This window comes from Rattus norvegicus, chromosome 1 (assembly GCF_021556685.1).
Source record: "Rattus norvegicus strain SHRSP/BbbUtx chromosome 1, alternate assembly SHRSP_T2T, whole genome shotgun sequence".
NCBI lineage: Eukaryota > Metazoa > Chordata > Mammalia > Rodentia > Muridae > Rattus > Rattus norvegicus.
The window spans coordinates 13,308,506-13,334,688 of NC_141534.1; the positions used below are offsets into that span (position 1 = coordinate 13,308,506).

Below are 26,183 nucleotides of genomic sequence, written 5' to 3' on the forward strand. Positions count from 1 at the left end.
AAAACTTGGCATCCAGATCAGACCTCAGCAACAGAGCGAACATGCTCTGTGTGTACGTACACGGATGATGATGCATTTGCATTAAAACCAAGAAGCCCAATCTTAGCAAGAAAGAAATTCAAATGCTTGTGGGGTAAACATCAGAAAGCCTAGAAGGCTATTTGTTTGACAAAATATTAAAAAGACGATTTTCATAAGCATACTCGGGCTCCTAAAAATAATCTCTCCTATCCCGCAGGAGGAAGCTGAGAGAAATGCTGAGATTTGAGGCCAGCCTAAGCTACAAAGTATTGAGCTAGCCTAGACAACAAAGACCTTGCATAAAAATACAAACAAATAAAACATTCTAGGGCTGGTTGTGGAGATGGCAAGGCAAGCATGAGCTCCTGCGTTCGAATCTCCAAAAGCCACATCATAAAGACATCACAGCAGCACGTGTCTGTAATCTGATTGCTCCCCAGAAAGATGAGAGACAAAAAAAAGGAGAACTCTTACATGGCTCAGGCAACAGCAGACAGAAAATAAAGACCTCTCTCAAACAAGGCAAAAGGGCCACCAAAGAAGACCAACTCCTAAAGATATCCAATGATCTCCACACATGTCCTAGGCCATATGTGTGTCTACACTTACATACACAAATTCTCTCTCTCTCTCTCTCTCTCTCTCTCTCTCTCTCTCTCTCTCTCTCTGTCTCTCTCTGTCTCTCTCTGTCTCTGTCTCTCTCTCTCTCTCTCTCACACACACACACACACACACACGTTATATTCTCAGAGATTTTTTTTAATCTTGATAAACTGTCAAACTAGGTTATGACTTCAAATACCATTCACAAAGCTTTTGCTTAAGGCTCTTACTAAAATTAATGTAGTGGAGGGAATATCTGGAAATGGTAAAGGCAGTGAATTTTGTAATGTGTCTTTACTCTTCAAAAATGGTAAAGCCTTGTTTGATCGATTTGTGTTCTAAATTTGTGTTGGCAAATAGTTTTCATCACTCAAGCCAAATGAACCAACCCCTCTGCCTGAAAAGTAATCCCCCGAGTTCTTCACCAGAAAGCGGCGATTGATTAGCAATGTCTGTCACGACAGGGGTGGGGCAGCATTCATGGCTTCTATTTGACATCCCTACCCTAGACAAACGAATGCACACACCTCCTGAAATAGACTCCAGAGGAGTCAGCAATCGACCAAAGGAAAGAGAGTGTAGGGGAAAATAAAGAAGAGAGGGAGAAGGTGGCAAGGCAAAGGGGGGGGGAGGGGAGAAGGGCGGAGGGAGGGAAGAAGGGAGAGAAGGAAGGAAGGAGGGAGGGAAGAAGGGAGAGAAGGAAGGAAGGAGGGAGGGAGGGAGGAAGGAAGGAAGAAGGGAAGGAAGGAAGGAAGGAAAAGCTGTCTTGATAACTTGTTTTAGAATGAAGGAGTAGATATCAGACACTGACTTGAGACACCCAGGCTGATGAGCCCAGTGGATCAAACGGATGAACAGTTGCTAAACTTTGCGTGTATCTTGCTTGGCATCTATCTCTTCCTGTCCTGCAGCAGCAGCACCCTGGTCCCTGTTATTATAAACTGCTCAGGCTAGTTTCCAGTTTTGTTTGGTTTTGGTTTTGGTTTTGGTTTTGCGGTTGCTTTGTCTTGTTTCGTTCGTGACTACTGTCACCCCAGCAAGTTCTGTTTTCTTGGTGAACCCTGAAACAGGCACCCAGGAAAAAAAAATGTAAAGTCTGTTTGAAGGGACACCAGCTTTCATCATGATCTCTGGAAGAGCTGGAAGGCTCTCCAAGTGGACTGAAGATCACCCCGGAGGCTAGCGATGGAGCTCAGGCTTTCCACTCAACAACTCCGTACGTGAGTGGCCTTGCTCTCCCCTTCTGTCACTACCAAATGGAGTACTGGATTGTCCCTAATGGGTCCCTTTCATCTCTCGTTCACTTCATTTCCTCTAAATAGTCGCCTTGCCTATTCAGCAGGCAGAATCCCAGGAGGAAGACCCTGGAGCTGGAGAAGGCGGACAACTGGGAGAGCGCAGGCTCTAACAAACCCTAGCCAGGCTGCAGCTTAGGCACTGCTCTGAAAGTCAGTCCCCTTACCTGCCGTCCCTTGGGCGACGAACCACTTCATCTGTTGCCCAAGATTGTTAACGTAGCAAGAACATGTTGCCCTCATAGACAGTGTGTAACTCACTGAACCCAGTGAAGAACTCTTGCACTTGCTGACAAAACTGGTCCATGTTGCCCTCCTCCATCTCAGCGTCATAAAAGGGATGGATCTCACACCCTGGATTTCTGTCCTCTAGTTTACAACATCACCATAGCTAACCACTCTGGGCTTTTCCTCTCTACTCAATCCCAGAGACCTAACCCAACAAAATTTTGCACAGCATAAAGACGGGCAGGGTATCATGCTTTTATGAGATTTGTTTCTCTTCCCAGCCCTTGCCAGTTTTTACATTCGTAAGGCGGGAGCGTTGTGTCATTGCTCAGTGCCATGTGGCATATGTCGAAGCCGCATTACTCCTCTTCCTCGTTTTATTCTGACAAAAAAAAAAATACCCCCACCTGCCAACATCTGAATGCTATAAATAGTGGGAAAAACAGAGAGGCCTTAAAAGCCCATTGAAACGTATTGGATGCAGAAACTTCCTTGGATGGCCAGCGTGGAAAAATATTTTGCTAAAAACTAGGGAGTGTTGCTCTGACTGGCATACAGGCAGACAGTTTGCTTGGTGTTTACCCAGCCTGTGGCCAGGGAACACTCGGCTGTTTATTCCAGTGGGGGGGGATGTTAGGAGACGCTGTTTGTCTAGTCAGAAACAAGCTTTGAGACGGCAAGGCTACCTGTGACCAATTTTCAACTAAATTTATCTTCGGACTTCGTGTAAGTAATCTAAGCGTAACCAAATCCTTTTGGCCTTCTCTATAGTCATGTCATAGAATCCTTACCAAAAAAAAAAAAAAAAAAAGTCTCCTGTCTTTGGCCCACAAGGATGGCTTCTGATTCTTCAGCCAAATCTTCCTTTGAGACCTCGACGTGAGTTCTGGGGAAATAGACGGTGTTTTGTTCAATGCAGGAAATAACTATTGCTTATTCAATAAAACGGAATGATATTTAACCAGGCATTTTCAAACATCTTTGCCCCTTGCTCCCTGGTCCAATAAATAACGCGTACTATTGAGCACTGATCGTAGCTAGCTTCATCTCATGAAAGCAATTTATGTTTTACTTCGTGGCTTACTTAAAAGCACAACTATGACTAATAACTACTTTCGCTGCCATTTTGACACTGACCTGAAGAAAAGTTGAAAAATGTATTTTTTTTCCTTCACTCTTGGACAGTTCTTTTGATGAAATAGACGGTTTAAGAGCAAGATAACTCCCAGTAAAATGCAAAAAAATTATAGTTGTCCTATTTCGAACACCGATTACTGTGAATCCACTCTCTTCTTTTTCATCGGCATTAATTTCCATGCGCAATCCCACCGTTTTTGTTTTGTTTTGTTTTGTTTGTTCTACTTTGTTTGGCTTTTACATCAGACTGCTCGGTTTAAAATACAATTCCTTTCAGACTGTCAAAGCACCAAGCAGAGGAGTCTGACTCCCAGAAGTGTTCAGAAATGTTTGATCAGGGTGAAAACCAGACGTGAAGCAGGTTTTACACATTTCTGTCACCAGCACGTCCTTGCTTCTGCATCATTAGCAACTTTGAGTCTTCTCCAAACTCCCAGTATATCATTACGGAAACCCCATCTCACTGACCGACAAAACTCCTAAAAGAAGAAATAAGAGAGTAGCGCGGGAAGTTACCCAACCAAGATTTACCCCACCTCTGGGTCTGAGATCCATGCCAGAGATTTTTTCTGCAGGCCCCTGAATCTCAGGAGGGCAGGAATCTGCAGACCCAGCTCCTTGTCAAGTTGACAAATGTGTTAAATTCACAGATAAAAGCCTGCATGTTAGGCTGTCAAGGGGTCAGTTCGCCTGAGCCCTTCTATCCTTCAAGTTCTACTCAGAAGCAGAGGCCCTCCATGAGTGCTGCTGCTTCAGCCACACAGTTCAAACGTGGAGGCGGCCCAGCTACAAAGATTTTGACAATTGGCTGAAACATTAGAGGGACAGGCTGTGCGGATGCAAAACCCCCAGAGCTGAGTTAAATCTGTGTAGGGGGCGCACCAGTGGGGAAGCCCAAGGTATCCCAGTTAAGAGCTAGGGCCTGGTGAACAGTACACAAGGAAACTCCTGTCAGGATAAAGCCAGAAAACAGCACCGAGAAGGCCAAAAGAAAAAGAGGCGCATTGCTGCCAATCAACAGTAACAAGAGAGAGGAGAAAATAAACAAACAAACAAACAAAAACAAAACAAAACAAAAAACCCACAAAGTGAGACAAAGTACTGAATCACGTGCTCCTAATTGCAAATTGCCGCTCAGTTGTCTCTGTTGCTTCCTTTTGTTCTTGGCAGTTTCGTTAATTAAATTTGAAGGTTACTATGTAAAGTAATGAGTTTTATCGTGGCATCTTTTATACATGTCTGTGTGGTTTTACTTTGTTTCCGTTCCTTCCCCTCCCCCACGGCCTTCCCTGCCTCCCTCCCCCCCCACTTCCAGCCGGTCCCCTCGCTTCTGATTTTTTTTAATTATATGCATTCTCTATTTCCTACTCACTGAGATCCCTTCCTCCCTTTCATGAAAGAGGATAGTTACACGTATAAACACCCCTACACGCATGCAATTTTAAATTTAGTTTTGGCCGATGGAAGAAAACATTCAGTCTTTGCCTTTCTGGGTCTCCGCTTGTTTTGCTTAGCCTGACTTCCAGTTGCATTCACTTTCCTGCAAATATCAGTTCAGTTTTCTTTAGGACTGCATATAACTCCACCGTATTTACATCACTCGTTCTCTTTATCCCTTTATCTGCTGATGACAGCATCAAGGCCGTCCCAGTGCTGTGGCCATAGTGAGGAATTCCACAGTAAGTGTGGATGTGCAAAGTCCTCTGTGATGCGTTCACTCAGAGTTCTCTGCCCTCCGCGCACACATGTCCCTGCTGAAAGCATCATACTCTGAGTTTAAGGCTACAAAGAAGAGTGTTTTCTACTCTTTACCTTAAAAATGAAGTTTTAGACAGCCCACACTAGAAGTTTTAAATTATAACCTAATGCCTCTTCGATTATGTCACAAAGGAGCCCTAACAATGGACACCCATGCTGCTAGCCAGCAGCCAGTATTTATTTCTTCACCCTTGGATGTCAATACCAGGAACTAAAAAAAAAAATCCAAATGTATTCGCAGATGCCACGGTTCCTGGAGTGGTGCAAAGAGGAAAGAAATGCAGAAACCAGCAGAAGGAAACAGGAAGTGATGGGCTGAGCTCCCAGCCACCGTGTGAGAAAGGACAAGGTAGGACTCGGTTTCAGTTGAATCTGCACGTTGCCTAGCTGGTCTGAACGTCAGCTTTCTTCCCTCACCAGGACTCCTCAGGCTAAAGATAGGGCACGTCACACAAGACAGGTCACACAAGAGAGCTCTGGTCTTAATTTGAATCCCAGCATGCACATCTACTCCAGCTCCGGGAAATCCATTACTCTTCTCTGTCGTCTACTGGCACTGCATTCAAGTGCACAAATACACGAACAACAACAGCAGCAGCAGCAACAACAATAATAATAAATTAGGTTCATCTTGTGGAATATTGTGGAAAAACAATATTAAATTTGATTATTGCGTCTTCTAAGCTCAGAAGGGAACATTAGCCATCATCTTGTCCATTTCCTGTCCAATGTAGGGTCTTCTTTTTGTGGTCTCTGTCAGACTGAAGCAGCAGTTCCCAAGGGGTGAGCTATGACCTGCACGGGGGTCACATATCACATACCCTGCATATCAGATATTTACATTACAATTCATGACAGTAGCAAAGTCACAGTTGTAGAGTAGCAAAAAATAATAATAATAATAATATTATGTTTGGGGGTCACCACAACATGAGGAACTGTTAAAGGGTCACGGAATTAGGAAAGGTGAGAGTTTCACACTCTAAAGCCACCTGCGGAATGCGGTACTTCCGAAATGACAAAATTCCCATCACTCTCTGCTTAACTAAAATTATTAAAAATTTACTCTTAAAATTAAATCAACATCACCAGAAGCTTCCTTCAAAGTAAGCCTCTTAAACCACAGGGATTGGCCAGCGTGCCTGGTGTATCTCGGGGGATCCTGCAGACTCTATCGCCATGGCTCATGTTTCAGAGATGGATACCCTGAAACTGCCAATCAACTGTCAATCAATCCATCCCAAAAGTCTTTCCTAACATTGCCATGTTAGGAAACTTTGGACTCTCACGCATCTACCCATAAAATGTCCAACAGGTTCGTACAGTTGTTTTCTACTTGGAAAAGATAGACATAGTCCAGGCAGAAGAATTTGAAAACCGAAAGCAAAGAGCCCTAAAGTTTCAATTTGACTATTAGCATACTGGTGTATATCTCCCTGCTATTTCTTTGTTGCAGTGACTCAGATTTTTCATCAAAATATCATCATGCTACAGACGTTCCGGAGCCTCCTTATTATGTTGAATTAACTGGAAGATAAAGCTACTAGAGCCCAGGGTCTTCTCACCCTCCAGGATAATGTGACAGAGACTGACTGGCAAGGAAATGAATGAATTAGACACCCCTGCATAATCGAATATGATTATGCAGACTCCTTAATTTGGGGATTCAGCCTCCTGACTATGACTCTTCGTTATTTGCAATCTTAAGAGTGCTTTTGAATCTTAAAAAAATATATATATTCAGAGTTGTTAGGTTTATCTAATTAAATAGGCATAAATGTAAAAAATGTAAAAAAAAATCTTACATTCATCACCAAAAATAAATTAATTAATTAATTAAATAAGTAACAGTAAACAGTAACAGGTGCCCTGGTGAAACACAGAGAAATTATATCTCTGTGAGATGCCTAGAAAGACTTGTCTAATAGCTCCATGCATCCAAGGGAGTTGGGTTAGTTTTGTAATCTTGGAGATTATCGGGGCATCTCCTCTGTTTATTCACAATAACGCAGGGGCAGTGAGAATCAGCAGATCCAAATGAACGCATCCTAAGAAGCAGGCGTGGCTGGCATTGAAGGCAGTCTGGCTCCCAGAAGTTCAGCCGGACCGAAAAAGTAGCCCGCATGCTGGACATCTGCTAGAATCGCTGCTCTGACAATACCACTAAGTGCCTCATGAAAAGGCCTGTGCTCCAGTCACCTGGCTCCCTGTGGCCCTTCCCAGAGCCTGGCCTGTCAAAGTAACTCTGCTATTGGAATTCAAATGTCCCCCAGTGGCCACATTTGGAAAACTTGGTCATCAGCCTGTGTGCTGGGAAGTAGAAAAGCCTTTAGGAAGCAGAGCTGACCAGGAAGAAGTTAGGTCTCTGGAGGCGTGTCTGACATGAGACCCCGCCCCTCCCCCTCTTACTTTCAGGCCACCATGAGGTGACAAGTTTCCTCAGTCACAAGTTTCTACCCCAGTGTTCTGCCTCTTTTTGCAGGCTCAAAAGCAACAGGGCCAAGCATCCATGGAGCCAAAATAAAGTTAATTCTCAAAAGCTGACTTCCTACAGTAGTCCGTCAGAAGGACCGGAAGTTGCTAACACAACCTCCACTGAGAGTCGTTGTGTGCTGTTTCTGTTCCCACCCATCACTGGTTTTACCCAGTCCCACTCAACTCACAAAGTTCCAGTGAGATGAGACTTACCAACACGTGATAAAGGTAAGGCGCCAAACTAAACCCCAACGACTGCTGTTTAACAGGCTCGCCTCACCTAGCAAGAGAGAAAGGAGAAGGCCAGGCACCTAATGTCCCTTTGCACAGCATGCTCTCGGCAGGCTTCACTTACACTAGGCACCACCTGCTGAAGATTTCAACACCCATCATTAGCGCCACAGGCTGGCGACCAATCTTGCAACATCTGGCCTCTGGGGACATCCACTCATTCAGAGTATCTACTGTGTACTAGGGACTGCCTGGGTGCTAGGGCGTGAGGCTCTGTTTTCATTCTAGAAGTTAAGGTAAGAAGCAAAACACAAAGTGTGTCAGATACGTACACAAGAGGATGACAATCCTGTGCCACCTCGAAGTTAAAACAGCATGATAATAGTAGATCACTATGAGGCTGGGAGGTGGGTGGCTGGGCCAGAGAGGGTCGTCAGGAACCATTCTCCAAAAAGGAAAATTCCAGCAGAAGTGCGTAGGAGGAAACCAACCCGAAATGGGAATGTCTGAGGGAAGAGAGCAAACACGCAGAAAGGCCCTGAAGCAGGAACAGGGACAGACGGAAAGAAAGTAGGTCAACTGTCTCTGGAGATGGTTTTTAAGTTGAGAAGAGTGTAGAGTAAATGGAGAGGTTGGCCAGGTTAGGCTAATGCGTGCAGGTGTGATGAGGAGTTTGCAGTTTTATTCTGGTATCTACGTGATGGAAACGTACAGCAAGGCCGAAGTATGATTGGATTTTTAATTTTTCAGAGATAAAAATCTCAGTGTCGCTCTAAAGCCTGGGGCGGCCACATATTTCACGGAATTGGTACAGAATGAAATAACACGGGCAGAGTTCAAGAAGCAGCCAGGAGCCCCTTGACAAGACGAGAACTGAGAGCCACAGCGAGTGTCACCCACAAAAGGGAGTCCACATCAGAAGGGGAATGGCTTAGAGGTTTCCTAGTCCCCACTCATCAACCTAGAACCCAGAAATCAAAGAGACCAGGTGACAACAGCAAGCCAATGACCATTTTTGGGGGTAGTAGTAATGGAGTAGTAAGAACAGGAAAGGGGGAGATAGATCAGGCCAGACTCAGCTGTGGTGTCTGATGGAGAAGAAAGGGTTGGAGCCCAGATGTTCCTGGGATTCTATCAGTTTTGGGAAAATACTTTCAGAACTGAAGGTGTCCTGTTGTCTGATGTTGGCAGTGCTTCGCCAACAGGGTACTAGATAATACTCTGGGGGGAGGACCGAGGACTAGACAGCAAAGAAAGTTGGGGAGGAAGCAAGCTCCAAGTTTAGCCAGCATTCTTTGGATTTAACCCTGCTGCCCCTTCCTAGTCCTCTCCATTATGTCAGGAGGGCACAGGTCATGTTAATTTAATAGGTTTTTCTGAAAGCCTTCAAGATTATCCAAGTCACAACTACGTGCAGAATGAATTATGTATACTCTGTTACCTTAATGATTTTCATAAATCTATTAAACTTCTTCATCCTTCTTCTCCAACTCTGCTGCTGTTGATCTCTCCCTCTCTGCTTTTCCTTCTGTGACCTCTCTTCCTCCTTCCCTTCTCTCCCTTTCCTCCTTCCTGAACTTTTTTGTTTATATATAGGTTAGCCCCCCCACCAAAACAAACCCCACAACTTTCAAGGAAAATAACAATATAACACAAACAATATAATATAAACCTGTGTTCTCTTTGAGTCTATAATTCAGTGAGTTTGAGAACACCAATTTGCCTTTCCCGGGACTTCAGGCACATTTTATATTATATGAGATTTCTTTGTTTAAAAATTACTGAAAGTGATTTTTTTTTCCCCTCAATGATTCATTGATCTCCTCTGCAGGCTCATTCATTGTTTAAGTGTAATTCACTTGGATTTCATGAAGACAGGGAAATCACTTACATCAGCCCAGGGTTCCCTCACTATCTCATTAACTTGTGTTTCGGTTTCCCTGAATGATGTTTCTTTTATGCTATTGAGTCCTGTGAGCCTTGCTGGAGATCTGCAAAAAGGAAAAACAGGAGAAGTTCTGCCTTCTGTGTCATCTGTTAGCATTGCACCATCTGCCCCAGGCAACTGGCCTATCCCTTCCCTGGTTTTCAGGGTAGTAAACAGATTTACTCAAAGGGAAAAGAAAAGGGAGAACAAAGGGCGGGCTGCACGGGGTGGGGAGGGGGCGGAATGGTCCCCACTGCTGCAAGATCACAGGCTGTTTTCCACAAGTTGCTGTTTTGGGTCCCCAATCCACCTGCTTGCTCCTCTGTCCCCCTAAGGTCTCCCTAATAGAGCTCCTGTCAAAACTCTGAACAGGGAATGGGGGTAATACAAAGACAGTTGGCTCTGCCTGTGAATACCATAAAGCAGGATTGGTGTCAATCATTTTTAGCTTCCAAACCCTGGCTTGAGCCATGCCTCAGCAAAACTAGCCCCTTTCAGCCTGACCCCTCCCCCTCTTGCATCTCACTTCTGAGACTCAGTAAACGTCTCCCTTCCTTGTAATGCTGCAGTAGGCATAGCATTTGCCTCTGCCTGGCTTTTTTGTTTGTTTGTTTGTTTGTTTGTTTACATCTGCTTATTAATTAACTGGGACCACTATATTAATTTGCAAAGAGTGCCACAACTCATTATAAAATCCATATATTAACAGACATGCGCTGAGTTTTGGAAGCCCTATGTTTGAGACTGCGGTATACTAAGTGTACACAAGGTTGGGGTCTTTGAGGGCTGGGAGAAAGTCCATTTTGTCTGTCACTTGGCTTCTGGCAGATTGCTGGTAATCTTTGTTTCTTGGCTTGTAGACACACGCTCCCGGTCTCTGCTGTCATGTGTTCCTGCCCTTCAGTCGGTATATCTGGCAGTGGGATTAGGCGTGCGTGCCACTCCAACATCGTCTCCCCTTTAAGTAATTCAGAGATCCTATAGATGAGAACGTCAAGATGTGAAGTTTACTTGATGTTTGAACTTTCGTTTTTCAACTCTCTAAAGAAAAATAAAGACAGTCTTTTCATGATTAAATTGCTTATGTTTTATCAAACTCAAGATGGCAATAGGGTGCCCTGAAAACCCAACTTTCCTTAGTAAGATTTTAATGTAATTCTTCTTGTACTGAATAAGTGAGAGAAGTTCTCAGTCCTACCCGATACCTGGAGTTCTTTCTCCTTCTGTGCGCCCTCCTCAGCTGCTGGACACCATGGTCAGCGGGGTCCCCAGCGGCTCTCCCTCCTTGCTGCAGAGCTTCACAGGCCGTGGACCTGCTCTCTGCGTCTCAGCCCTTCTGTCCAGGATGTGATTCCACACTACTTTACCCAGATTGTTTCACTCTTTGTCTTCCTCTGTCTTTCCTTTTCTGAATAGTGTTTTGGTGGTTTTGTTACCATTTTTTTGTTGTTGGTTTTTGAGTCAGGATCTCACTCTGTAGCCCTGTTTGCCAGGAACACCCACCTTCCTCTGATGCCCAAGTGCTTGGATTACAGATATAAACCACAATGTTCAAACGATTCTTCTCCTTTTCCTTCTTCTCTTTCTTCTCCCCCTCCTCCTCTTTCTCCTTTTCTTCCTTCCTTCCTTCCTTTCTCCTCCTCCTCTTCCTCTTCCTCCTCCTCTTCTTTTTAAATGTAGTCACGGCTGCTGTGGACATGTGCTGTCTTCTATGCAGCCCAAACTTATGAGGTTCGATGATGATGCTTTGCCAAACTTCTGCTGTTACTTGTGGATTAAGCGCTGTATTCTGTAAACATACCTTCGCCATATGCAGAGTTTACTATTGCAATCAAAACTTACAACAAAGGCAATCTGATATAAATGTAATGACATGTATAATGAGTATTGTGTTGCTATGTGCTCATAAACCATAAGCCTCTCAAATAAATGCCATTTAATGCCTAATTTTTACATACGCTATGGAAGCATGTCGTTTTTAAGCTCCTTTCAGAGAGGCTGTAATTAATATTCAGGCAGCCAATAGCTCCCCTACCACAAACAATTTAAACAGCAAAGTTCCTAGATCTCACTTCCCAGTAATGATTATGCAACTACATTTGAGCACTCAGTGCCAAGCCCTCTACAGGGTGCTTTCACACAGGGAAAGCAACAGCCTCGCCTCCATCACCAAGCAACGTGTGTTCTCTGTGAGCCCTGAAGACTCTTAGATCCCACTTCTGACAGGCCCTAGCTTTAAAGCCATTAAACCTTTGGTCTCTGTACTCACCTGTGGGTTATTATTAACTAAAGTGGTGTCTCAGAAGAATTCTTTCTGTGCACACAGAAAGAGAGTAAGTAGTAGGCCCGTGAGAAAGGGAAACAGAGATAGACAGAGTTAGGAGGATGGAGGAAACAGCAGTGAGACCATTGCTCCACAGCCATGAGCTTCAGTGAGTCCTGCTGGGACAAGCTGTCCTCACTGGACAGGAGTGAAAACACTTCCTTTTGGGAAGAACTGGAAAGAATATGGGGGTGAGGGCTAAGAAGACCAAACCAGCATTCGTGCCTATTAACTGCTTGCTGTGGACCAGGAATCATGCTAGGTTATGTATTCCTTTGATTAGTATTTACAGGCATATTCTGAAGTACGAATTAACAGTTAAGAAACTAAGATTGACAAAGTAAAAAAACAAAAACAAAAACAAAAAAACAAAAAACTCCCAATTCAAATAAATAGTTAGTGATCCACTCTAAAACCAAACCTTCCCAAATTCAGACACAATGGTCTCAACTACTTTACTCTGCTGCCTTCCTGCAAAATGCAAACATCTACTGTGTTGCTTAAGCTTATACTGAGGACAAGATGGCTGGGCCAGCAAGACGGCCTGGAGGGTAACCTACTTTCCTTGTAAGTTTGCCCATTTGAGTTTGGATCCTCAGAGCCCAAGCAAACAAGGAAAGAGAGATCACACTGCACGAAGCTGTCCTCTGATTGCCACATACATGTATGCCATGGCATGCCTCCCTGGCCCTTCCCACACCGACAATAATAAACAATACAGTATTCTTAAAACTAAATCCGAAATCTTGTTCTAAAGTATAGCAACGAGACGTATTTTCTCTTTTCATTCACTTACTATTAGATATTTTAATTTTTCCCACAAGCTCTCATGTAGCCAAGGCTAACCTAAAGCTCACTGTATAGACCAAGATGACCCTAAACCTCTAATTTCTCTGCCTCCTCCTCATGAGTTTCTGACTTACAGGCATTCAACACAATGTGCTTTTGCGTGGTGTTGGGGATCAACCTGGAGACTTCAGACAGGTTAAGCCAGCCCTCTACTAACCGTACCACAGCCCAACTTTACACTTCTTTCAATGCAATTTTTTAAAATGTATCCTTTAAAGTCAATCTTGGTGGTACAGGCCTCTAATTCCAGAACTTGAGAGGCATGAGATCCTTAATAAGAAATGTGTGTGTCTGTGAATGTGTCTGTGTGTGTTATTCTTTTATGATATAAGAACTATATAATTTTTACATGTATATGTACATGGGATGAGAGATAAAGACATGAGATTTAATCTAAATGTAGCTGTAGAGAGGCAGCCACTGAAATCAACAGACTGGAGATGCCAAAGGAAAACAGTCAAGGAATTCATGGAGCACAAGCTGGCCTCAAAATTACTCTGTAGCTGAAGATGACATTGGAATCTGGACCCTCTTGTCTTTGCCTCTCAAGTTCTGGAAGTAGAGGCCTGTACCACCAAAGGATGCATGGCCAAATCTGATCTTACTTCACATGGTCAAACACCCATTAGCAGACCCAGATCCATGGGTGCTTTGTGCATCTTCTGGGCTCCCAAGCCTCAGCCTCCAGTGCAGAAGACCTTGGCCTTCCCTATGGAGAGCTCATGCTCACCCCAAGGGCACAGGGTGGGTGGAGGACGGTGTTGGGGGACTCACAGGTGGAGACAGAAAAGCAAGCGCTCTGTTCCCTACTTGCTTTGCTAAACATGGAGAAGGATCATACAGGATTGATCTAAGGTCTCAGTTGCAAACATTCATGACCAGGTGATGATGATTTCAAGTGTCTCAATCCTTTTAAGTTAGAGAGCTTCAAAACCTGCCTTCAGTTAAGTAACCAATCTGTTTAATGGATAGTAGATGGACATTATCTCAAAAGTTCAAATAAAAATTTTGGCTCAGTGCTTATGCCTCCCTCCCAAGGTCCCTATTCATCATTCCAGTGAATTTATCAAGGTCCGACATGCTGCTGGGAAAGTTGCCAGTTCAGATACATGAACTGTCAGCACACCTCCTTCAGGGATGGCTCACAATGACCACGCTCATGAAGTAGATATATAAACCCCGATGGTAGTTTATTACATGTGAAGGGCGACGACCATCATGGGGACTAAAGGGCCTCGAGGTCAAAGAACTAGTACCTCTCTGATGGAAAGCACACCTTTATATGTGCCAAATCACAATCCAGTGAATGCTTGGTGGTCTGCAAATGAGAGTAATAAAAGCTGAAGAGACAAATGAGTCACTGACCCAAGTTGAGATGTCCAGCTCTGCCCTACCTAGAAAAGTCTGTCTCCTCCAAGAAGGACTTCAGAGGACTTGGGTGTATGGACAGAGGAGCAGACACTGGGAGGCTGCATTCAACTCTCTCTCTCTCTCTCTCTCTCTCTCTCTCTCTCTCTCTCTCTCTCTCTCAACATTTACATAATGAACCAATGCTTTGCCTTGTGTTTTCCCTCCTTAGATAATACATTTTATTTGATTTCACAAGTCCTGTAAACTGTGTCCACACGAAGGATACAATTAACATAGGCCATACACTTATGTCAATGTCCAAATATAGTAAACATCTTTGTGAAAAATTCCACAGACTTCTAAAGGCAAGCCAATGCCTAATGACCACATTCTAGAACATGTAGAAAACAGAACCTTACTGTTAGATGATTATTTAATCCAAGACGCCATTTCTAGAACTGCTAAGACAAAGTAAGCTTCTTACTTTATTTGCTCAACCATTCTCTATGTAGTAGATGACTGAGGGCAACAGCGATTTTTCTGGCTGTTTGTTGACTCCCTCATCCAGTGACAGCATTATAAACTTGATATGGGGAGCTAGAGAGTGGCTAAGGGGTTAAGAACACTTACGGATCTTACCGCAGAGGACCCAGGTTCAGTTCTCTGAGCCAAATGAGAGTTCACAGCTGTCTGTAACTCCAGTTTTAGAAGAATCCAATGCATCCTCTGATCTTGATAGACTCCCACATATGTAGGGTGCACACACATACACACACACACACACACACACACACACACACACACACACTAAAACAAATAAATATTCAGTCCAAAGGGAGAGAGGGCTATGTCACAAGCTGTAAGCTGGCAGGTAGCCAATGGCTAGCGATGGAAAAATAATAATAAAAACTGCTATATTGGCAGCCAGTACTAATGCCTCTAGCAAAGTCACAATATTAACAGTTAATATTTCTCATCTATGCATTTAAAGTCTAAACCAGGATCCTTGCTTGATTAGATTTTTCATTATATTTATATGATAACATCAAAAAGCAACAGAGTCATGCGTTTTTGGAAACTGGTCTTCGGGAGATCCTAACCTCTGGTTCTCAGTAATCCGGGAAATATTTAGTTCTTATTTCTCACATGAATCTGCAGCAGACAAGGAAGAAAAACAAAAGCTGGAAAAACAGAGTCGCTACATTTTTAGTCCAGCGGGGTATTTAGTACCGAGCTAAAAGCAGCCCTTGTCGAGGGGGAAGTATTTTGTCTTGGTGAGTCCACAGGGTAACAATGTCTTAGCTTGCGGTTTGTGGGTTTCCTTTGGTATACTCTGCCCCTCTAGATACTTCACTGCCGTTTCCTAATTTAAAACTCGCCATTTCAAAATGTTCTGTGTTTTCCTTCTGAATGTCAGAAAATCTCCAAACCATTCTACTTTGATAGCAATTTATTGCAAAGAATTTCATGCAAATGCCCAGCTTAGGGGCTTATCTCATAGACCCCCAGCATCCGTGTGCTATGTGGTCAGTTCTTGGACTAAGCTGCTGTTAAATCCATGTGTGGTGCGATTGTCATTCCTAAATGTCTACATGAATATCTACATCAGTGGTGTCCCTATGGGAACTAGTAGGCCCCATCAGAGCAAGACTGCCCACCTGTTCCCAGACGCTTGCCTGGATTGTTTGGCCCTTCTCTCTACCCTTCCTTACTTTCTTAACAGGGCTCAACTTCTGTTTCTTCCTCACTGGAGCTTAAGCCCTAGTGTACCAGAGCATTATGGGGCTTGCTCATTGCTTCCTTTAGCTATATCTGGCATTCTCTGACTTCTCCTTTACTGGTAACAGTGTGGTGAGCAGGGCCCAAGGGTTCTGGAGTTCTCAGAACTGGACTTAAGATAAGAAAGTAACGCTGTCTTAAATGTCCCTTCCTAAGAAGTTCAGAGGAACTGCCCAACACTTCCTACACGGGATCGAAAAGATCACAAAGTCACTTTGGTCAAATAGCTCAATTTTATACTTAACAATTAAGCAAAAAAACCAAAAATATCTTTAAGCTTAAAACCTTCAACTTCTCTGAATCTACAGTGACTCAGTTGCTTTATAGAGTATTTAGGTTTTTCTATTTAGAATGGAGATTTTAAAACAATAGTGCCGGAGAATTTTGAAAAAAAAATGACAGGACTATTAATAAAGTACAATCAGTAGGTATTAGGATTAGAATTACAATACCACATTAAAAGTTCTACCTGGCTTGGTCCTGTATTTTGGACACTGAAGGTCTTCCGGGGGATGTTGCAGTACTTTTCCTAAGCTTCAACTGATTTCCTAAGACAAGGCAAGTCAATTTCCTTCAGAACACCTCAGCTTGTTACCATTTGTGAAAGAGGAATGGGAACATCTCTAAATAAAACCCTCCCGAGAATTCTGAAGTTGCTTCAAATGAAGCTGTTACATAACCAGGAAGCCGCTCTTTTGTTTTTCTTCTTCTCAGGTGAATCCACAGAAGCTCTTTCAGTGGCCATAATTAAATTGCCTGTTAGACCCTAGAAGTTACTTCCAACCCACCTGGGTATTGAACTTCCAGTCTGAATAGATTTTTTTCACCATTTGCAGGTTACCAAGGCAAGACCTGGGAAAGTGTGTCATCAGACCTTGTCCACAGAAGTGTGTTGACTGGGGAGTCAGTAGCCTATGTAAATGCTCTCTTGCAAGGACCCTGATAAATAAGAAAACTGTGGACACACTAAAGGCAACTTGTGCCTAATTCCAAGTTCCTATTGGGTTTTACCGCAAAACTCTTTTGTCTTCTCTCCCCAGGATGGCACAAAATAACTATAACTATAACTATAACTACATATATATGTATGTATATACATATACATATACATACACACATACATACATTAAGTACTCTGTGCATACACGAGATTGCCCCCTGGAGCCCATTTTCCCTATTCAGAAAGTTGGTAAACTATCAGATTTGGAGATCAAACTGTTTTCAACATGTAAACGGTATACAGATTAATGCTGCCCAGTGAATTATTGTGCTATCAGTAAATATAGATTCCCCATAGAGTATCAACTATTGACTGAACTATATGGTAGACACACACCATCCTAGAGAAAGATTCCCCCTCTGCTATATATCCTTGTGATACTTCACATGTATTGCCTGAGGTTTGTTTATTCCGACAAATGACAAATGGATACATTGAGTGTTGTAGTGGCCGCGATTCCAAGATAGTCGAAGTAGCCCCTATTCTTCTATAATGGGTCACTTTCCTGGAATACGAGAAGTACTAATAAATACTGTAAGGGGAGGTTCCGGTGCTAACCCCATTTCCCCAAGTGGTTCTTCATTTGTCAATAAAGAAGGCCAGGGGCCAATTGCTGGGAGGGAGTACAGATGGGACTTCCGGGTTCCAGGAGGAAAAGGTTGATGCAAAGGAAGAGGAGGGGCTTTCCTACAGTGCTTTGGAGGAAGAAGGACACAGCAATCATGTAAGGCCTTGGGGGGAGCTGGGGCCTACAGCCTCCACTACAGGCAGGTGGCCAAGGTTGTTTGACAGGGGCTGGGTGAAACAAGCCACTAAGTTTAGGGCACGAGAAGAGATGGAAATAATACATTGGTAAGGGCACACCTTTCCAGGCAGGAGTTATCTGTGCCCAGCAATTGTCCCAAGTTGGCAAGTTATAAAATAACAAAACTGTCTGTGTGTCTTTTAGCTGCAAATTCAAAGGTCTGGAGTGGGAGCTGGTAGCAAGACCCTTCCCAGAGCAAAGTCGGATAGAAAAGGAAGCCCAGTTAGGGCTGATGGTGGAGGATCCCGGAGCTAAGCCGGGTGGAACAAAAGGAAAGCTGGGAGGGGCTGGTAGCACCAGGGCAGCTCCTGGGCTAAGGCAGTATCATTTTAAAACTTTATGTAAAAGACTACCACAGGCAATATACCTATAATTGAATCCCAGGTCTCATCTAACCTCACCCACTTAGTCAGTGAAGGCTAAGTTCCCTTGGTAAAAGCGTTCTCAAGTACAAAAGAGTTTGAGGCAAGGGAGATGTCTGACTTTGAAGACAGTCAGATGAGGAGTACCTAGGAGTGTAACTTGTAGCATCTTAGAATACATCTTTCAGACAACAAAAACACTAAGGACATAAAGTCCTACAACTGCATGAAATTAAATGAGCTTGGTAAAAGACCCCAGATTAGAACTTAGCTCAGCCAAGAGCTTGAATGTGAGGCCCTGGGTCTTAATTAGGATTTCCATTACTGTGAAGAGACACCATGACCAAGCAACTGTTATACATGAACATGTTTAATTGGGGCTGGCTTACAGTTTCAGAGGTTCAGTCCATCATCATCATGGCCGGAAGCATGGCAGCAGGCAGGCAGACATGGTTCTGCATCTTGACTCAACTGCAGCCAGGAGAGACTGCCTTCTAGGCCCTTAAGAGGAGGGTCTCCAAGCCCACCCCCACAATGACACACTTCCTCCAAGACCACGCCTCCTAAAGGTGCCACTCCCTGGGCCAAGCATATTCAAACACCCTGCATAGATGATGTAGCCAGCCATGCTCACGAATTACTGTGAAGAATGCTGATAGATGTTTTGCTAGAACTACTAAATCTTACCTGAAAACCAAATTTCTACATACTTCTCTGTACCTTTAGAAAGAAATGTTCTAGGTTGACCTCTCTAATAAGACAATTTTCTCTTTCCTTACATATAAGACATTTAAGTCCTAATCAGTATAGACTCATTAATTTTAGCCCTGGGTTTTTGTTGTGGTTGCAGAGAGAAATGGGCCAATTTTTTTTTTAAATCTAAGACAATAGGATATTTGTACTTCTAAATACCGGGTTAAAGGGCAGGGTGGGAGAAATGAGTGGGGACAGAGATAAATAACTGGAAGGTTTTCTGAAACTTCATTTCTTCTTCGTTATTGTTTTGTTTGTTTGTCAGATGTAACAGTAGATGGGAGGTACATCTCACAGAGTTACCAAGGACTTATGAGTTAACTGTACTTAGATTTAGCCAGGTCGTCAGCCAGGAGCAAAGACAAGCATTCCAGAAGAAGAGGATCTGGGGAAAGAACAAGGCCAGACTATCTAAACTCTTGTTACTTTAGGCTGACTCAAGTCTAATGTAGAAGATGAAGGGTACTCAGACAAGAGAAACAATTAGGAAGCACAGACCATAAGTTTTCTTCTAACCCAGTGGATACTTTTACTGTAGTCAACTCAAAGCTCAACTGTCCAATCACTTGTTCAACAACTTCAGATCTGTTCTTAAGATCCTCCTGGGTAGATAGCCACTGAGGAACAGCCATGGACTCCTGATACCATGAGGGGAAACAGTCCTCATTTGATTCAAGCAGTGCTGATCAAATTCTCAGAAAATTTTCACATGAGGCCCTGGAATGGCTGCCTTCTAATTGTGGCAATTTATAAAGAACTAAGTAGGAATATGTTCCAAACTTCTGCCCACAGAGTGAAAGTAATAATGTGCCCCAAGCTTCCCCAAACCTAGAGTGATAGAAGCATGGACAGAAGGGTGGGCTTTGAGCCTGATCGAGTTACAAACTCATTTGGCTAGATGAATATACTCAAGGCAGTCTGTAGATTTAAGACAGGTTAAACCACACCTGCTCCTTTGATGTAATTGCTTCCATTAGTCTCATAGGGATTTGCCTGGCTCTGTATAGTGGTCTTAATGTTTTCATTTTTCTTTGAGAGAATTTACCCAATTGCACCAAATGATGATTCTTAGTCCTATGTTTATTGCAAGATAAGTAAGCAGTAACTAGCTGAGACTTTTCAAGGGCAATTAAACTGAGCTTACCCGGCACCAAAAAAAAAAAAAAAAAAGAAGAAGAAGAAGAAGCTGGCTCTCTCCGTGCCTTCTATTTCTAAATCAGGTTCTGAGTCCTGCAACTGCTGTTGTTAAACAGGACTGGGAAGGATGGAGTTAAGGTGAGTTGGGCATAAATAAGAGAGAGGTGAGAAGAAAAGGAAACCTTCTCTTCAAAGGGAGAGCTTTGACATGGAAATGTGCCTCCTGGAGATAATGGGGAGGAGGGGTGTCCTGCTAAAAGAAGAGGAGACCAAAAAGCAAATGCCACGTACCTCTCAAAACACAAATGGTGGCAATGAAAGAATCAAGTGTTGTGCCTGTAACTGCCTCCTCAAAGGATAGAGAGGGTGACAGCGCACTTGCTAGCTGTGAAGTCCTTCAGAAGAGAGATACCAGGCTACCCTCTCAAATGACAGCATCCCACACACAATTAATACAGTGTAAAGTCTGAGAAAGTCGGGTTTCTTACTTTCTAACATTCAGATCGTGAATAAAGAGGAAAACAGACTCCCATAATTTTATCAATGGGGAAATCAGTGAAATTCTAGAGTTTCCCACACTTTGTTACACCCCAGTAAGGATTTATTTTCTCCTCTGCCTAGCACTATACCACCGTTGTAAGAGATCTAATGGGGCCTGTTGTGTCTCTTCTCCACAGATGTCAGCTAATGAGAGCACACACACATGGGGACCATCCTCATTTCCTCATCGTCTCTTGTGTAAGGGCAACTGCTCCTTTCGGTGGTGTCGGTTTTGTAAGTCAGTTTGACAGAAAGAGTGCGATGAAGACAGGCCTCGGATATAGACAACCAAAGAAGAGGAGAACAGCAGCTAATATTGAGACCCCTGGCTGACAGCAGTTAGGACAGTGTGCTAAGTGCAGGTTCCTCCAACAGCCACCACCTCCACCCAGCGGTCGTCCAGACAGCTTGAAGAGGAAAGGACTATTCCTCCAGGCGTAATTTCAACCCACTCTTCTCTTCCTTTTGCTAAAAGGATGTCAGCAGGAAGCTGGGAGAAAAACAGTTTGTGCAGTAAGCAGATGGGCCCATGGAAAAGAGATCAGGTCTCTTCAACTTTTCCCTTTCAGTATTGGTTTAGTCTCCCAACTGCCAAGATCTTTATTGGAGGAAGTAGATGACTGCTACTCTAGGCTTTTTGTGCAAGAAGAGAGTAGAGGAAGTCATAGTCCACAGAGGTCTCTGGGGAGACTGCATTTCTTTAGCACCTATCATGGTTGAATATCTTTCTTATTATGAAGTTTTAGAAGGCTTTCCTTGATAGAAAAAGTTAAATATCCTTACATGTACAGGGTCCTACATAGTTTATAAACCCCACATCTTAGTCTGCTTTTTGTAGAAACAGTAGAGTTGCTGAGATCAGCTGACTTTCAAAGAGAATAGATTTACTTAACACTGTGTTTCTATAATGGATATTAGAAGTCCAAGAGTAAGGATCCATCTAACCAGCTCTTTTTGGGGTAATGTTTCAGCTCCATGGCAAAAAAAAAAAAAAAAAAAAAAAAAAAAAAACAAAGCAAAACAAACACAAAGCCCAGAAAGAAATGTGGTCACTCGGAGAAGACTAAGAAGAATATGGTGGGGTCGGGCCCTCAAGAGTGAGAACTTACATGAACCTAGCGATAGGGGTCCAATCCCTGGAACATCCCACACTTGGCTCCATCTCCCAATGCTGCCCTTTTGAGGAATTAAAGTCCTAACACTTGAACCTGAGGGCGCACATTCAAATCCATCTCACTCCTGTGAATGCTGGCTATGAGACTTGCTTAGCCTCTTAGATGCTCTTGTGTGGTGTAGATGATTAACTTCCTTTGGCTCCCAGATAGCCGTCACACTATGCAGAACGGTTACTACAAGACTTAACAGCGTTTCCTAAACACATTCCTCAGCTAGTAACTATTAATCCGCAACTTCTCAAGGCTATGTGTTCGTTCATCTCACTCCTTCCCAGCAGAACTGAGGAAGTGTCACCGAAGACGTATCTTAAATGCCATAATTGCTTTAGCTGTGAACTTAACTCGCCCGAGTCAAGGCTTGCTTGGGTTGAGGAGAGCCTCTCATCAAAGATGTGGGAATGCACCGCTGAAGAGAATCCTCTGGAACAGGGTTAAAGCCAGGGCGAGAGCTGGCAGGTCCTGAGATGCAAGGACACCCTGCCCTACATTCCCATTTTTGCGAAGAGGGGCTTTTGCTGTCCACAGAGAGCATTTGCCATTTCACTTACACCTATGGCTTCTTTCTAAGGTTCCAGAGTGTTGTTAAGGTCCCCGGCACATCAAACTAAACCATTTGACGGTTTAGATAGCGCCTGCAGATATCTTTGTTATCATGACCTTCACATTCTCAGTGTGGTCAGGACCAGAGATAAGTCCACTTCAAACTCAGACTGCACAGGAAACAGCAAAGGAGAACTGGTTATCTCCTGATTTTTCCTTACATTTTCTTGTCCCTGACAAAGAGTCCTTCCCTTGATTTGCTTTTGCCCCGGATTTATTTCGATTTATGACTTTTCTCTCCCCGGAATCCAGGAGGGAGAACCAAAAGGAGGGGGTGGGCATCTAGGGAGGTCACACAGTCCCCCTCATCACTGTTTGAGGTTCCCAGGTCCCAGAGGTGAGGTGATCTCGCTCTGTCTGGCAGCAATGAGAATTCTTGATGTGAGGGAAGAAAGAAACATGTAGGACTCACTGAAGCCATTGGTTTAATTTTCAATTAATACAGACTTTGTACTTTCCAAAGTTTAGGTAGGTGACTTGACTTCACCCACAAAAGATCTCCAGTTTCCCCTAAGCAAGGTATCATAAAAGAAAATTCCCAAAAGGTATGCATTTATATTGCATAAATATAGATTGGTGTATATATAGTTGACAGATAACAATGAATCTCAAATCTGTTACAACCTACACTGGCCACACATAGTTCTCCCGCCACATTTTTAAACTCCCTTTTAAAATGCTCATATGACACGGCAACCTAGCACAGTGTCTCAAAGCCTGAGACATATGCTAGAAGAAATTACTCGTCTGAAATAAATGCAATATAATGAGTGCTGTGGCAACAACTTGATTTCTCGCTTTGCTTTCTAAATGACAAAATTGTGTTTAACAGGCAAATAGATGAAAATAACTCTGTAATAAATAATGACATAATTATATAGCAGGATAACTTTCAAATTCGCTTCTTATTGTCTCTCTTACCAATGCCTCCCTAATAATATATAACACCACTAAGTGCTTCCTCTGCAAGGTACAGATCGCAGCAGCTTTCCACCTGTTAATTCATTTAATCCTTAATCCTTTTATGAAATGACTGCTGTTTTGATCCTTGGTGTACAAGGAAGGGAACAGAGGCACAGCGAAATTTAATAACTTCTGCCAAAGCCATGACTGATCCTGATCAGTGGCAAGCCCAACATTCTAAGTGAGGTCTCCTAGCTTCATGTTTCCCTACTACCTTGAGGTTTCCCTACAACTCTCACCAAGATATCTCTCTCTCTCTCTCTCTCTCTCTCTCTCTCTCTCTCTCTCTCTCTCTCTCGTATTTAGTTTTATGTGCATTGGGTTTTGCCTACATGCATGTCCGTGGGAGGGTGTCAGATTCCAGAGTTAAACACAGTTGGGAGCAGCCACATGGGTGCAGAGAATTGAACCGAGTCCTCTGGAAGAGCAGCCAGTGCTCAGAACTACCCAGGCATCTTTCTATCCCCTCAAACATTTGCCTCTTCTTCCTGGAGTTGTCTCCTTACCTCCAACCTCACTATCCTCCCCACTGCATAGCCGTGAAGGCATTCAGCTGTGTGCACAACTATTTGTATTGTCATCACTCTCTGAATTCCATCAAAAAATACTTCTTTGCCTAGGGAACCAAGTTTCATCCTGCAGAGGGCAGATCCCAGTATGCTTCATAGTCTCATTTAAAATGTTCTTTCTGGGCTGGAGAGATGGCTCAGCAGTTAAGAGTGCTGGCTGCTCTTCCAGAAGACCTGGTTTCAATCCCAGCACCTACATAGCAGGTCCCAACTGTTTGTAACTGCAATATCTGGAGAACCGATGCCCTATTCTGGCTTCTTGGAGCACTGCATATATGTGATGCAGATAGACACTCACACAAAATACACATAAATAAAAATAAATAAATCTTTTATAAATATACAAAATAAATTATTTTTTCAACCCCCCCCCCCCCATCTACAAATTTTCTCTGTATTTTCTGATCATGATTTTGGGTAGTATCCAATTTTTGTTGCTATTTAGAATACACGTTTTGCAATTCAAAACTCAGGAAGCAATTTCAACCTTATAACAAATAATTTCAACCTTATAACAATAATTTCCCTCTAAGATCCTACCATTCCACCTTTTAGTATGACTTTGTGTGTCTCTTGACATTGTAGCTCCTAACAACTAAAATGAACATGGCATGAAGTCCTTACAATTCAACCTTTTCCTTGTAGAGTATTTTATGTACAGTAGGAGCTCACCAGATGTTTGCTAAACTGAGTTGAAATATGCTAGACGTTGTATTTGGCTGAGACTATCACGTCTTCTTCCACCCACAGGGAAGAATGGGAGGAGTTTTCCTAGGACGTGTGAGAAAGAACGCACCCAAGGGTTGGGAAGACCATGACTCAAAATATAAGGTCACCAGGTTATCACCTGCAGTCACATATTTCTCTAAGTAAGTAAGCAAGCCACATATTTCTCTGCGTAAGTGAGCAGGGAGTCTCCTGGGTAGTAGGATCAAATTTTTCCCTACTTCCTCCTACTGCTTATGATTCTTTCCTTTCCAAGGCCCAGCAAGACCAGGTCCAGCCACCAAGAAATATCTCATCATTTCATGCAAGTCAATATAGCTACTGCAGAAAACATGAGTTAGGGGATGACTTGTTTCCTCTTCTTGGCTACCTTGACAACAGAGGTTCTCAATCTGTGGGACATGATTGAGACCCTTGGCGGGTTGAGCAACCCTTTTACGGGGGTCACATGACAGATACTCTGCATATAGACATTTATGTTACAATCAACAATGGTAGCAAAATTACAGTAATGAAGTAGTAACGAAGTAATGTTATGGTTGGGGGTCAGCACGACATGGGGAAGTGTCTTAAAGACTTGTGGAACCACTGTTCCACAGAATTCTGTGTGTTGTTCTAAACTCAAGATCTGCAGCAATGCAATGGCAAGCAGGTGACCAGAAGAAAAGGACAAAGACTTAAAATATTAAAATGAGCAAACGTAAGGCTAGGGAGAGAAGGGGATCTGAACTTTAACCTCCAACACCTATGTTTTCAAAAAGCCATGCTCACATAGACACCTCTAACTCAGCACTTGTGGGGGTTGGGTGGGTAGAGGCAGCAGGATTGCTGAGGATTCCTGGCTGCCAATCTATTTCCAGATCCAGGGAGAGATCCGGTCTCATGGGAATTGACTGGGCTACAAGGCAGGACAGCGTACATCCTTTTCTGGTCTGAGCACATCAGCATACACATACCCTAACACACATGTGTACGTATCCTTCACACCCACTCACACGAGGTGTCACACAAGGAAATCAGGAAACAAAAGGCATATGAATTGTTTTTCAAAGAAAACACAATAGAACAGTACATGCTTAAAGGCCATTTCCCCCGTTGGAAGCACAGTTCGACTGGCTGCTTTTACACAGAGCCTTCTGTCCACTTTGCCCTCTAAACCTGGCTTCCTTGGAGGTGTCTGCGGTCACAAATGAAGTCTTTCTCCCCAGGACATAAACTACCTCCAAATAACCAAGTAGTGAGTAACGACTCACAGCTAACTCCTGAACAAATGTCCACTCTACCTGGCTTTTTCAAAGCCATGGATACGTGCCAACTCAACCCTGGTAGCGTAACGTCCCAATGCAATAAGATAAGAAAACTAGAACAGAATCTCCTATAAACAGGAAAGTTCTGAAAAGGTTTAAAGTTCATAGGAAAAGACTGATACCATTTGAGTCACTTCATACAGAATAGCAACATCAGGAAGGAATTTTGATATAACACTGGAATATCAGTTTATAATGATGACTCAAAATGTCTTTCCTTTAAAATTCTAGAGCCTCTTTTTTGAAGATGGCAGTGAACTGTTTTGAGTG

At 43.2% G+C, this 26,183-nt stretch overlaps 2 long non-coding RNA genes across 8 annotated transcripts in view; one reads left to right on the forward strand and one right to left on the reverse strand.

Moving 5' to 3' along the window:
- LOC102546491 (uncharacterized) overlaps nt 1-15,946 on the reverse strand; it is a 287,629-nt gene extending 271,683 nt beyond the window's left edge. For 2 of the 4 annotated variants that reach the window (XR_015644683.1, XR_015644680.1), the window contains exon 1: nt 2,087-2,250. This is a non-coding gene — a long non-coding RNA (uncharacterized LOC102546491). Of the gene's footprint in view, nt 1-2,086; nt 2,253-15,873 lie in introns of those variants that run through there. The other 2 variants (XR_015644692.1, XR_015644679.1) reach the window with 2 other exon arrangements.
- On the forward strand, nt 1,305-23,245 carry LOC102546604 (uncharacterized). Of its 4 annotated transcripts, none has more exons than XR_015644668.1 (4): nt 1,305-1,844; nt 5,284-5,391; nt 7,525-7,745; nt 10,536-10,752. It is a non-coding gene; the product is annotated as an uncharacterized LOC102546604 (long non-coding RNA). The 4 variants fall into 4 exon arrangements; XR_015644667.1 differs by lacking the exon at nt 10,536-10,752 and adding an exon at nt 20,711-23,245 and having other exon boundaries at nt 1,317-1,840; XR_015644666.1 differs by lacking the exon at nt 10,536-10,752 and adding an exon at nt 20,711-23,245 and having other exon boundaries at nt 1,321-1,844.
- Nucleotides 23,246-26,183: the final 2,938 nt, after the last annotated feature.